The sequence below is a fragment of the Sapajus apella genome, unplaced genomic scaffold (genome assembly GCF_009761245.1).
Source record: "Sapajus apella isolate SASKATOON/1434 unplaced genomic scaffold, GSC_monkey_1.0 scaffold57, whole genome shotgun sequence".
Classification (NCBI taxonomy): domain Eukaryota; kingdom Metazoa; phylum Chordata; class Mammalia; order Primates; family Cebidae; genus Sapajus; species Sapajus apella.
Genome location: NW_022436997.1, coordinates 6,039,782 through 6,053,530, shown reverse-complemented (window position 1 = coordinate 6,053,530; position 13,749 = coordinate 6,039,782).

Below are 13,749 nucleotides of genomic sequence, written 5' to 3'. Positions count from 1 at the left end.
TATAAATTACTTTTCCTTTACAAATTGCCCAGTCTTAGTTAATTCCTCATAACAGTATAAAAATGGACAAATACAATAAATTGGTACCCAAAGAGAAGGGTGCTGATATAAGGATATCCAAAAATGTGGAAGCAACTTTGGAACTGGGTAACAGGCAGAAGTTGCATATTAAATTTAGAGTTTTTAAAATATCTAATGCTATTTGGGCAAGAAATACTTTATTTTTTTCAATTTTTCTTATCTTTCTACCTGTAGATCATACCGTAAAGCCACATGTACACATATGAGTACCTTATGTTGCCTATGTTAGCCTTATCAAGACATCCATTTTGCAGGCCAGTATCTTCTAGCATGTTTCTTGGACATAGAAACATTTGTCATCAGGCTAGGGTGGGAATGTAGAGACATAAGCTCTATCTGACCAGGTTTTTTCCCCTAAACTCCTAAGCTCCCTTACTGAATTTTGAAGCATCTCAAAATTAGATTAGAAATTTACTGTACAGATGCAGAAATCCCTTTTGCTACCTATATCCTCTTCTCCTATTTTCTCTTGATGACTCTTGCTATGATAGTTTAAATTTTTAGCTTTCAACACTTGATTTTAATTTTTCACATTTGGATTTTTTGTATTTGATTCTTTAGAATTTGGGATACAGATTTGTTTTGGCACAGTTTGCCTTTTTGGCCTCAGTATCTTCAGTTATCTTTGTAGAGAAGCCTTAGTATCTCCAACTTTTGTGTGTTAAAACACATGCCTCTAAGTAAAATCGCAGCTTCAGTCTATATCAAGAAGGAGAATGTTAACATTGTCTACAGAGTACAAACTCCATATAGGTAAAGATGGTGTATATTTGCCAAGGTATTCCTTGTACCCATCGCCATTTCTAGATCATATAAATGTAGTAACTGTTAAAGTGATGAATTCAGAAAAATTCTGTTGAGTGGTTTTTTTTCTTTTATGTACAACTGGTTGAATTTATTCCCTTTGAAATACAAAAGCCCAATAATTGTATGAGTCACAAAGGCAAAGGGTATGCTTACTATATTCATTGGTTTATATCCATATCCCAACACAATGCCTGTCTCAGTATAATCACAAATATGTGTTTTTTGAGGGAACAATGAAGGGATATGCATTAGTTTTCACTGATTACTATTTCCATAGAGGTGACTATCATGTGGCTTGGAGGCAGCAAGGACCTGGTAATTTGTTCTGTGGAGAATCTATATTAGTTTTCTATAAATCTCAGTTCCCAGAGATTGCTAAAGATTGAGGACACAGAAAATGATATGCTTAGGTTTTGTTATAAAATTTTTTACTTTATTAGGATCAAAAAGTGATTTCTAACTCTATGTGTTTGTAGGAGAACAAGCTATGTACCCTGAAAAATAGTGTCTATACTAGTTAGCATTCACTGCAATACCAACAATCCCAAAATTTAGTAGCTAATTAAAACAATTATTTCGTTAACTACTCTGTCAGTTGGCAGTTGGGCTTTTTTCAGCTAGACGAATCTGGGGACCTCATGTATCTGGCTACTCATGTGACTATGGTTAGCTTTCAGATTGATAAGGGATCAGTTAGTTGGTCTAGGGAAGTCCTCAGTTTTGAACTCTTTTTAAATTCAATATTTATTTTAAATTCAGGGAAATATAAGCAGGTTTGTTGTATAGGTAAACTTGTGTCATGGGGGTTTGTCATACAGATTATTTTGTCATCCAGGTATTAAGCCTAGTACCCATTAGTAATTTTTCCTAATCCTCTTACTCCTTCCACCCTCCACCCTCTGATAGGCCCCAGTGTCTGTTCATGCCACCTATGTGTCAATGTGTTTTCATCATTAGCTCCCACTTACAAATGAGAGCCTGTTCCTGCATTAGTTTGCTAAGGATAATGGCCTGCAGCACCATCCATGTTCCTACAAATGACACAATCTTGTTCTTTCGTATAGCTGCACGGAATTCCATGGTGTATGTGTACCACATTTTATTTATCCTGTATACCATTGATGGGCATTTAGATTGATTCCATGTCTCTGCTATTGTGACTAGCACTGCAATGAGCGTACATGTGCATGTGTCTTTATAATAGAATGATATATATTCCTTTGGGTGTATACCCAGTAACATGATTGCTGGTTCAAATGGTATTTCTGCTTTTAGGTCTTTGAGCAATCACCACATTGTCTTCAACAATGATTGAGCTAATTTACACTCTCCCCAACAATGTATTCTGTTCTCTGCAATCTCACCAGCATCTGTTATTTTCTGACTTTTTAGCAACAGCCATTCTGACTGGTGTGAGATGATATCTCACTGTGGCTTTGATTTGTATTTGTCTAATGATCAGTGATAGTGAGCTTTTTTTTAATATCATTGTTGGATTTAAGAGATCACAGCTTTTCCAGAAACTGGACCCCATATGCACCTTATACAAAAATTAATTTGAGATGGATTAAAGGCGTAATGTTAAAACCTAAAACCATAAAAACCCTAGAACAAAACCTAGGTAATTCAAGACATAGGCATGGTTAAAGACTTCATGACTCAAACATCAAAAGCAATTACAACAAAAGCCAAAATTGACAAATGGGATCTAATCAAACTAAAGAGCTTCTGCACAGCAAAATAAACTATCGTTAGAGTGAATAGGCAACTACAAAATGGGAGAAAATGTTTGCAATCTATCCATCTGACAAAGGGCTAATATTCAGAATCTACAAAGAATTTAAACAAATTTACAAGAAAAAGCCAACAACCCCATCACAAAGTCGGCAAGAGATGTGAACAGACACTTCTCAAAAGAAGACATTTATGCAGCCAACAAACCTATGAAAAAAAAAGTCATCATCACTGATCATTGGAGAAATGCAAATCAAAACCACAATGAGATACCATTTCACACCAGTTAGAACGGTGATCATTAAAAAGTCTGGAACAACGGGGACAAATAACAATGCTTTTACACTGTTGGTGGAAGTGTAAATTAATTCAACCATTATGGAAGACAGTGTGGGGATTCCTCAAGGAGCTAGAACCAGAATACCATTTGACCCAGCAATTCCATTACTGGATATATACCCAAAGGATTATAAATAATTCTCCTATACAGACACATGTACACGTATGTTTACTGCAGCACTATTCACAATAGCAAAGACTTGGAACCAATTCAACGCCCATCAATGATAGATTGTATAAAGAAAATGTGGCACATATTCACCATTGAATGCTATACATCCATAAAAAAGAATGAGTTCATGCCCTTTGCAGGGACATGGATGAAGCTGGAAACCATCATTTTCAGCAAACTAACACAGGAACAGAAAACCAGACACTGCATGTTCTCACTCATAAATGGGAGCTGAACAATGAGAAACCATGGACACAGGAAGGGGAACATCACATATTGGGCCTGTTGGGGGATATGAGGCAAGGGGAGGGAGCGTATTAAAACAAATACCTAATGCATGCAGGACTTAAAACCTAGATGATGGGTTAATGGGTACAGAAAACCACCATGGCACACATATCCCAGAACTTAAAGTAAAATAAAATATTAAAATATATCACAGTTTTTTAAAAGATGTGCTCTTAAATATAGCCCATGTGGTCTCTCATCTTTTATTAGATTGGCACAAAATGGCCAAGATGATAGTAGGGTTTTAAGAGAAAAGGAGGAAGCATACAAAGCCTCTTGAATTTCAGGATCAAAATCTTGTACATTTTTCTGTTGCATTCAATTGATCAAAGCAATTTACAAAGCCAGTCAGATTCAAGAGTAGAAAAACCAACTCAGTTGCTTAAGAGTGGAGCTTCAAAGTATTGTGGCCATTTTTGGAAACTACTACAGTATTTTTAAAGTTTATTCTCTTTATAGTGAGATAGAAAGAACATATTGAAAAAATGTAGATACGAATATATAAAGACATACACACACACACACATGTCTTTTTCGTAGCTAAAAGATTACAAGGTTAGCCCTTCTCCATGCTGAGAAATGATTAAGAATCCACTCTCCTTCTTCCTCATGGTGCCATTCACTACCTCCTAAAAACCAAATCTAGTCCTCCTATGCCCATGCTCTTCTATATGCTGAGATATCCAAATATGCATTAAAGAAGATTTTGGAAGAAAAATATAACAGATAACTTTTCTACACACTGCCTTGCCTATAACAAACTTGAAACTTTTATCTACTCAGAGAGTTAAAAGACAGCCTGAGTCCATTTGATGCCATAAGAGCTTCCTCTCTACCTATGTCTGTAGTGGTGGCTCTAAAACAAAGGCTCCTAAATCTTACTGATTATTAGACTCACATAGGGAATTTGAGTCACAATCCTATATACAATGAATGAAAAGCTTTGGGGATATGAATAAAGTTTTCATAGTTTTTTGTTTCACTGACAAATGAAGAAATTGTGTTAAAGATAATTCAAGTAATCTGTCCAAATTCAACAAATGTCCCTGGAAGAGTTGACAATAAAATTCCAAGGATCTGGACTCCTTGGTCAGTATCTCAATTGGTTGAGTACCCATAAGGAATAAAATTCATTTTATTCACATCAGAACCTTTTAATGAAATTCCAAATAATTCTGCCACCCTATCATTGATTATATATCATTAATGTGACACGATCCATGTGAATTCCAGAATATGTTATCTAGAAGTAATCTGCCTTCCATGTATATTGATTTTGCAATTTTCAATTTTTACTATGGTTCTATATCTAAATCTATTTTCAGGAAATTTACTATGATCTGCAAAATTTAATAGACCTATGATATGACATGCTATATTTATCATTTGTATGACATCTCTTAAATAGAAAAGACAAAATATTATAATTTAGGTTACTTTGGACCATTGTCAATATTGTCAGTGTCTGATAAAGCATTGCTCGCTCCTTTTTTCACTCTTGCTCCTTGTCCTTCAAATAAAATTGCCCTTTAATTCATTTTTGCTCTACCCAAGACTGGCAGCTGATTTTGAAGTGTCAGACCATTATTTGTTTTTTTTTGGATGTTACCATTTATTGCAAGGAGGATAAAATCAATGTGACATTTCCAGAACAATGATAGATGACAATAATAAGTGGTCTTTAAATGCAGAAGACTAATTTTTAAAAATGTCACCAGTGTACTATTTCAGACTTTGTCAAAGTTAAAACAGTAAAACTTATAGACATAAAAATTAATATTATTTCACCATGTTACTTGCAGATAAAGATGCTATACTTACATTGTTATAGGTCTATCTAAATACTACATTGCTGCTAGAATAATTACAGCTATAATATAAAAGTCCATTGATTTGGGCCATTCAAAAACAAAATTATGGATGTTTGGTCTGAGTGAGTGTGTGTGTGTCTGTGCATTTGTGTGTGCATATGCTCACATGTGTGTTTGTCTTTGGCTATGGATAGAAGTAATTTAAACCTGTAACCATTGAAATATACTGTATGCATTTTTTTTAAATCTGTGTAATCCTGGGAAAACTACACACACTCTTTTTGTTCCACAATTGTCATTTTTCAAATAAAAATATCACTAACAACCAACTCATAGGTTAAATGCGAAGATAGACAAAAATCTTAGAAGAGTGCCTGGCACACAGTAAGGACTCAATAAATGTGCATATTATTATCATTGTTAGCATTAATGTTGTTATAAATCATGTACAACATCATCATTGCTGAACTGAATGTAAGCAGGAATTCTCACATTACCATTTTTATATTATTGTTTTTGCTCAATCTTTCCAATTGGTCTTTAAATTCTATTCATACAATGACTGGTTTACATTTTACCTTGTGTTTCAGTGAAACTAGGAGAAAATTATGTGAATTTTGCAAATTAATAGACTCTTGGTCAAGAAGCAGTGTGGCACAAAGCCAGGAAGGGATTTTGTAGTTCTTACTGAGGATTCATCTTTGGAGAATTAATTTATAGTTTAGAGGGAATAAATTAAAGTCACAATCTGCGATTTGTTCTATAAAGATCCACCACATTTTGAGGGGCTGAAAAACTTAGCAGGAACTTACAACAAACTTATGTCAAAGAAGAACATTCACTGTGCCAGAATGAACTGCAGGAAGAAAAAAGAACAAAGAAGTGAAAAAGCAAGGAGAGAATTCCCCGCTGCATTCCAGAGTGACAGATGATGGGCACCTTGCTGACACCAGTTACTATTTCATCAAGAGTTTCCCGTTAGTATGAATCTTAGAAATTTCCCATAAGATAGAATTTCCCTTTTCTTATTTTCATATGCTGTATTAATTCATTTTGCTTTCTTGTATTTTAATATACATAAAGAAATTTTAAGTAGTGAACTATAAATTCTATGTAATGTATAGATATCTGCTAACGTTCATAAATGGGTTGATCCATGAAATCTTATGTTTGTAAAAAAAAAAAAAAAAAAAAAGACTTCAAATTCCAACCTCTTAAAACTTAGAAATTTTGTGATCTTGTGAAAGTTACATAAAATCTCTGAATTTCAAAATCTTCATCTACACAATGTCAATAACAGTACTAGTATCTTGAGATATCTTGAGGATTAGATTGTTACACACACACACACACACGTACACACACACACACACACACACACACACACTGCTTGAGATTACTTCCAAGAAAATGGTTCTTAATATGTCTTTGTTCCCTTCCCATTCTTTCTCCCCTCTCCTCTACCCTTAGAGCATTTTGTATAGCATTCTTAAATTTACAAATCTGTCTTACAAGTTAGTACTTTAATCAGTGTGTTAAAGATGAATAGAGATCTAGAGACAACAAGGAAATAGTATCCTAGACCTACATTGCCTTTTTCACCAGTAGTCTTTCTCTACACTCATCCCCTGCCCCATCCCAAGTCTATGGCTTCAGAGAAAAAATAAGTCTTCAGGCTAAGTCCAGAAAAAAATATAAAGCTGATTTCAAAGAATTCATTCCTAGCCAGAATTTCTGTTCTCTATTCAAATAAAGATGACTCAGTTGAACCTTAGGAAGTAATCCTGTGACCAAAGAGAACAATGACAACTAACAAAAATCAAAATTAAGACAAAATCACTTATTCCTTCTTTCCCTTTTATTGCATTTAGGAATATCTGTCCACTGTTTCTTACTAGCTGGTTATGGACAAGATAAGTGGATCCACAAGAGCATGCTAAAAATGAGCAAGCCAGACCAAGGGAAACAGGTTTGCTGTCACCCCTGCAGCAGCAGCTGGGAAGCTTCCAGGTAAGAGAAAGTCTCAACATTATTTCACCAACTCAAGTGCTATACAGAAGTTTTTTTTTAAAATCCAAATAATTCCCTTTGAACTCCAGTCTAATCTTTTAATGGGAACTTCACCTCTAACATTGTTACAAAATAAAATACACAATCCTTGATCCTGATTCATTGTGAAAGGAGGAAAAATAAGCTCAGGATGGGATTATGTAGTTAGGAGAGGTGAGAAAAACAGAGAATCTTTGAGTTCCTTCTGAAAGCCAAAGAACGATTTAATTACATTCCAGAGATGATATACTTAAATCAAGACTTGCTGTCATAGTCTGAGCATGCTCTCTGCTCCAGCTTCCAGTAAATGTCAGGAAAATGAATGTTCTCTATTACCTTGCTAGTGAGAAACTGTGGTTTTTGAACCAATAGCATTGGCATTATCTGGAAGTTTGTTGGAAATGCAGAGTCTAAGACCAACTTCAGCTGCCCTGAATCAGACCCTCAGGCAGGATTCTGAGTTTTAACATTTTCAGGTGATTAATTTAATTATTACAATTTGAAAATCTCTGCACTACTCTTATGAGATTATTTTTGATAAAGTTTAAACCAATGAGAATATCTGGATGGACTTACCTAGCATTCCTTTTGGAAGCTAAAAATAGGACTAACGCCTAGCCCAGTTGTTCTCAAAGTGTGCGTTCTTGACCAGCAACATCAGCATCACCCACAAATATGTTAAACGTGCAAATTCATTGTCCCACTCCAGAACTGCTGAGTCAAAAACTCTGGGAGTAGGGCCTATCAATGTATGTTTAACAAGGTGTGTAAGTGATTCCGAGGCATGCTAAAGTCAGAGAACCACTTCCCATTGCTGAAAATGAGTCACTAGGCCACCCCTAAGTCTGTAACAGAAACTTGTGTGCCCTTTTTGATTTACTTCACAGACAGCAGAAAAAGCCAGGTCATCAGGGCCACCCATAATGCCCATGGAAGAGCCAATTCAAACAGCCTAGTTGAGGTTTGCTCAGAGTTCCAAGCAGCAGTGGCCCTTGTCTTTCTTATTTTTCAAAACGATCTACCCTCCAAAAGAGTCTATATCTAAAATCTTCCAAAATTTAGCTTATTTAATTCTCCAACAACTGCCTAAATTCTAAGATTCTAATAACTTATTTGCAATTAAACTCTTCTCAATTTTCCTTTATGATTCTAATGGAATGGATGATGAGAGGTGGAAAATGAGAGGGTTATTATGAAGCCTCTTCTAAGCTTTTTGGAACCATCTTTGTAGAAGCTGCCCACCCTACCCATACACTTCTGTGACTCTGCTGCACAACCTCATGTCTAGATGTGGCCAGGCATTTGTAAGTACAGAAACTACCCATGTTTGCTGCCTTGATAGGTTGAACGGTGATCTCCTAAAATACACGTTGATGTCCTAACTCCCAGAACCTGATAATTTTAACTTATTGCATGCTAGGTGAAAGGGTAGATAGAGGAAAAAGTCTTTGTGAATGTAATTAAGGATCTTGAAATGAGATCGTCCTGGAATTTCTGGGTGGGTCTGAAACCCTAAATGTAATGACAAATGTTGTAAAAAAATAACAGGACAGAGGGAAATTTGAGGTACCAGAAGATGAAAAGACACAAAGAAGAAGCAATGTGGCCATGGAAGCAAAGACTGGAGTGACATAGCCACAAGCCAAGAAATGCCTGGAATCACCAGAAGCTGAGCCAGAAGAGGCAAGAAAATCCCCTTTAGAGCCTTCAGTGGAAGAGCAGCTCTGCCAATACCTTGACTTTGGATTTCTGGCTGCATAATAAATTGTGGTGACTTGCTAGAACACCCCTAGAAAACTCACACATTGTCTTCCTCTTCTAAGTGAGATTACTATAGCAGCAAAAGGTCAAGCGAAAACCTAACTTTGAAAACATTATTTAGCCATTGCATTATATAACATTATACAAGCCAGATCAAAGGACAATTGATAAAGGTGGACTATGTCTGGTGTTTTTCACCCTCAATTCAGAGTGCTATCTCTGGGTCTAGTTTGCATGCACCCCCTTTGACTTTGTGACTGGGTCCCTGCTACTTCTCTTCAGGCATAGGTCTGACCTCAACATGCAAAGGTTAACAAGAAACAAATCACAACTGATCATCTTTCTGGCCCATATTTAGTAGCCCCCAAATGGTTACAATTTTCATGTGTTTTTGTTGTTGCCTTCCGTATATTTTATCAGTATGTAAATTTTAATATTTTATGTTTTATCAGTAAAGTAAATGATGAGTATTTATAGAATTGGGATGATAGCAGTTCAGGGTTGGTTATTAGTTTAAACAACTCAGATTTTAATTTTCTGCTTTGGAAGCTCTGACTTTTGATTTTCTTAAGCCTCATGGCTTATTTTACTAATTAGCCATCTTCAGGTATTTGGCTTGCATATTCATTAAAATAATTTCATATATATATATATATATATATATGAAAGATATATATATATATCTCCTTCCAAACTTTCACTTTGACATCTAAACTGTTTTGCCATAAGTTGCAATGAATGTAGTTTTCAATATGCTGTAGAGTTTAACATTTAAATATGATATATCATTTCATTTTTGTTTGAATGCATCTAATGCAATCTCAATACCATTGAGATACTTCCTGCCATTTATTTAAAAATACATTAAAAATTCTTCAAAAGTTGGAGATTTTACATGATTTCTTTTCTGTTTCCACTGATAAGCCCAATATGTATATGTATTTACATCATGCCAAATAAATGCTTTTATACTGAAATGACTATTGTTGATTATTCTAACATATTTTTGTACAAATTAGAACCAATGTATAAGTTAAAATATAATTTGAAACTTTAAGCAACTACGTTTCTAAGTGCTATGAAATTTATTTGATAGTTATCACAGTTATTAATATATGTTTATAATTTAAATATATATTATAAATTTTGATAAAGAATTTTAAGCATTACAAGATATTCTTTAAAATGTACACCCTAATGAGATAGAAGAGGCTGCCTTCCTACATAGCTGTTACTTATGCATTATCAGTTATGTTTTTCTTTTTATATTCCTTTAGTTTTATTCACATAATAACAAGAAACACACTGTCAGTCCAAAAAGACCAGGCTCTGAAGAGATAATTAGCAACTTCAAAATTTTAGGCACTAATACAAGCAAGTAAGCAAACAAACAAATAAAAATATCTATTTCTCTCAGTTGTGATCTCTGGTCAATTTCTTCTGATTCCAGAATCCAAGCTGTCTGAGAAGCTACCATCTTAAAAGTTGACAAAGTGGCAGAAGGAAAAATAGTGCCATCAGTTAAACACTCCAGACCCACAATAAAATATATTACTTCAACTTCCAAAGCATTGGTAAGATATGTATCCTAATATGTGCTTTATGGGTGAAATTTGAAATTCTTGGTGCATAGGTAGACTGATTCTCACAGTTCATTCTTCAATTCTAATCATTAGGTTTTGGGTTGATAAGAGGTATGATTTTTAAAATTGAAAAAGGTCTGATTGTGAAAGAGAAAATAGGAAAGAAACTGAATGAATCTTTAACAACAGCAGCTTGATGGTTTGGAATTTGAGGATTTAACTACTGATTTCCTTCAAATTCTCCATACCCAGGCACCCTAGTGATAGTCCTTTTATAGATATTGTGTAGACATAACGGTTTTGAGGAATGCTGGTTCTAGCTAACAGAGAGAAAAACAATGGCATGTTAGTTTAGAAAGTTCCAGATGACATCATTCATTTTTAATAATAAATAAACCCAATTTTAGAATAATTAAATGGTTTTTGGAAAAACTTGTGATTAGTAATCTATAAAACTGACATACCAAAAAGTAAGATATAATGTCATTATATGCTTGTGTGTGTCTGTGTGTGTGTGTGTGTGTGTGTGTGTGTGTGTGTGTGTGTATGAGAGAGAGAGATAAGAGAGAGGGAGAGAAGGACCTGCAGAGACTGAGAAAAATATATAAATAGGTAGATGATAGATAGATAACTGATAGAAAGATAAATTTTGGTTGTTTAATGCGTAATTCCAAGTCTTTCTTTAGCAAAATGACTTTTTTTTACAACTGCATCGTGGCTTCAAAGGCCACAACTGAATATAAAAAATATCAGCAATCATAAGATAATGCATTATTTCATAATAAGATGCTACAAGTTTATCATCATGATACAAGCCAAACTTCGTCCCCAGATCTTTATTTATATGATTGGAAGAGTGAGGAAAGGTGGAATTTTAAAAACTTCTCTTGAATTATTTCTGTTTTTATCAGCAAGTATTATAGGTAAGCATATACATAGCTTTGTCAATTCCTCCATTTTCTCCCTGCATTATTGGGAAAACAGCATGTGCCTACAGATCAAGCTTTAGGGCAATGACTTACAGCCATGATATAAAGCATTCATAATTGTTTCCTTGAGAGTTTCAAGACCCTAGCTCCCAAGGTCACCTATTATCTGCACTTCACCATCTGACCATTTATCTAGTGCATTGGAATTGTCACTTCAAAGAACTGACCTTGCATTTTAATGATATGACTGCATATGAAAAAATAGAGAATTTTTCTTTAAGGATTAGTAAATTGCAGGAGTAAGAATGAAGGAAAACTAATAATTGCTTCTAAGAAAATGGATATTCATTTATATTTAAGTTTCCATGGCTCAAGTTTTAAAACAAACTGACAAGTTTTGATAGATGCAAAACTGCTGGAAACTTTTATTACTAGGTTAAGATGAATGATTTTTCTTTTTGTTCCAGGAAAATACTCACCCCATGGGGGGGAAAATGAGCTCATTTCAATCTAAAAAAATAAAAAATCAATGGGCTGAAAAGAAAAAAAAAAGAGAAAAAGAAGAAGTAAGAAAAATTCAATCGGCCATATTTCATCCAGGAAAATGATGCCACTTATACATTATCAATAAGACATGCTCTTTGAACCTCTTTCTTTGAGGGAGAAAGTTTTCACTGAATTACCCACAGTTACTCATTTGACTATTCTTTTTTTCAAAAAATGATTCTTAATCTGGCCACATTTTTCTCTATGCGAATGAAACAATTTAGCTTCATGAACTCTATTCTCTAATCCATTGATCCTCCAAGACTCACTAAATGCTTCACCTTCTCCATGTTTTCTTGCATGGATATAAATTCCACTGAACTCCTATATAGTTAACACCCTGTCATCTACTATGCCACGTGATGTTAACAATCTCATTTTATTTGCTAATTGATAGTATGTTATCTAAAACGAAGTGTGAAAAGCATCTCAATGTTTTTGATTGTCCATAGATACTCAGTATTGCCATAGGAACTCAAGACAATGAGCCCAGAAAACATCCCATGAAAAGCAGCATGACTTTTTTTTTTTTTTTTTTTTTTTTTTTCTGAGCAAGTATCCTGAACACCTAAATGGTTTCCTACCCAACCAGTTTGGAGTAAAAACGAGAGTGAGCCTGAAAGGCCTGGGATGGAAGAGACTGCATGATTGGCTGGTTATTTTTGAGCCCAGCTCTGAGTCCCATTTGGCCTCATTAGGATGTGTCACCAAAGCAGATTTAGTCAGATACTTGATTTGCTACATTTTCTTTAAGAAAGTGAAAAATGTTACAAAGAATCCTCTGTATGAAGCATTTCAGTGTCTTTCTCCTTCCATCTTCACCCCTTGAATCCTTACGTTGTAAGGAGCACACCAAATATAGAGGCTCTTATTTAATAATCTTTTCTTACAATGTATTTACTTTATAGTAAAGCATTCATCAAAATCTGAAATAATATATTTATATCTTTGCTTAGCCTTTTGTTGAGGAAGATCCTTAAGAGCAGGGACCAGGCCTCTTTTATTTGCAATTGTATATCTACTAATTTAGCACCTAATGTATCATAGCATCACAATGAAAACGTGGTAAATAAATGAATGTATAAAAACTTAACACTTAACACATATATTAAAGTTTCTCTAACTTATTGAGGTCTCTAGAATTTGTGGTGAACTAGTACTATGCTTCCTTATTATATCATTTCATTTCCAGTAAATTGACTAGTTATGGGCCTGTGTTTTATTATTATTCTGTCTGTTCCTCTCAAAAAGTGATCAAGATGGGTATCAGATACAGCTTTATGAAATAATAAGAAATAACTATATTATTGTTTCTATTTACCTAACTGGAATTGGTGAGAAGAGCATCTTACATTCCTGATTTTTTATTTTTGTCAGTGTTTCTCACAGGAGCCATACTTCTTGGTCTTTATGATACAAGGCTATGTGCACCAGAATAAATTGAGAAGATATCTATTATATATGCATTTTTATCCAAAACCTGATCCTGAATTCAGATATTCAGGAGAGTAATTTGGTCCAGTATATATTGAAAAACCATCTAAAATAATTCTGATAGATACTATCAGAATAACAGAGCTGCAATAAATGGACGAACAACAAATTATATATTTCCTATTTAAAAAATATTATTTTTAAAAATTTTCATG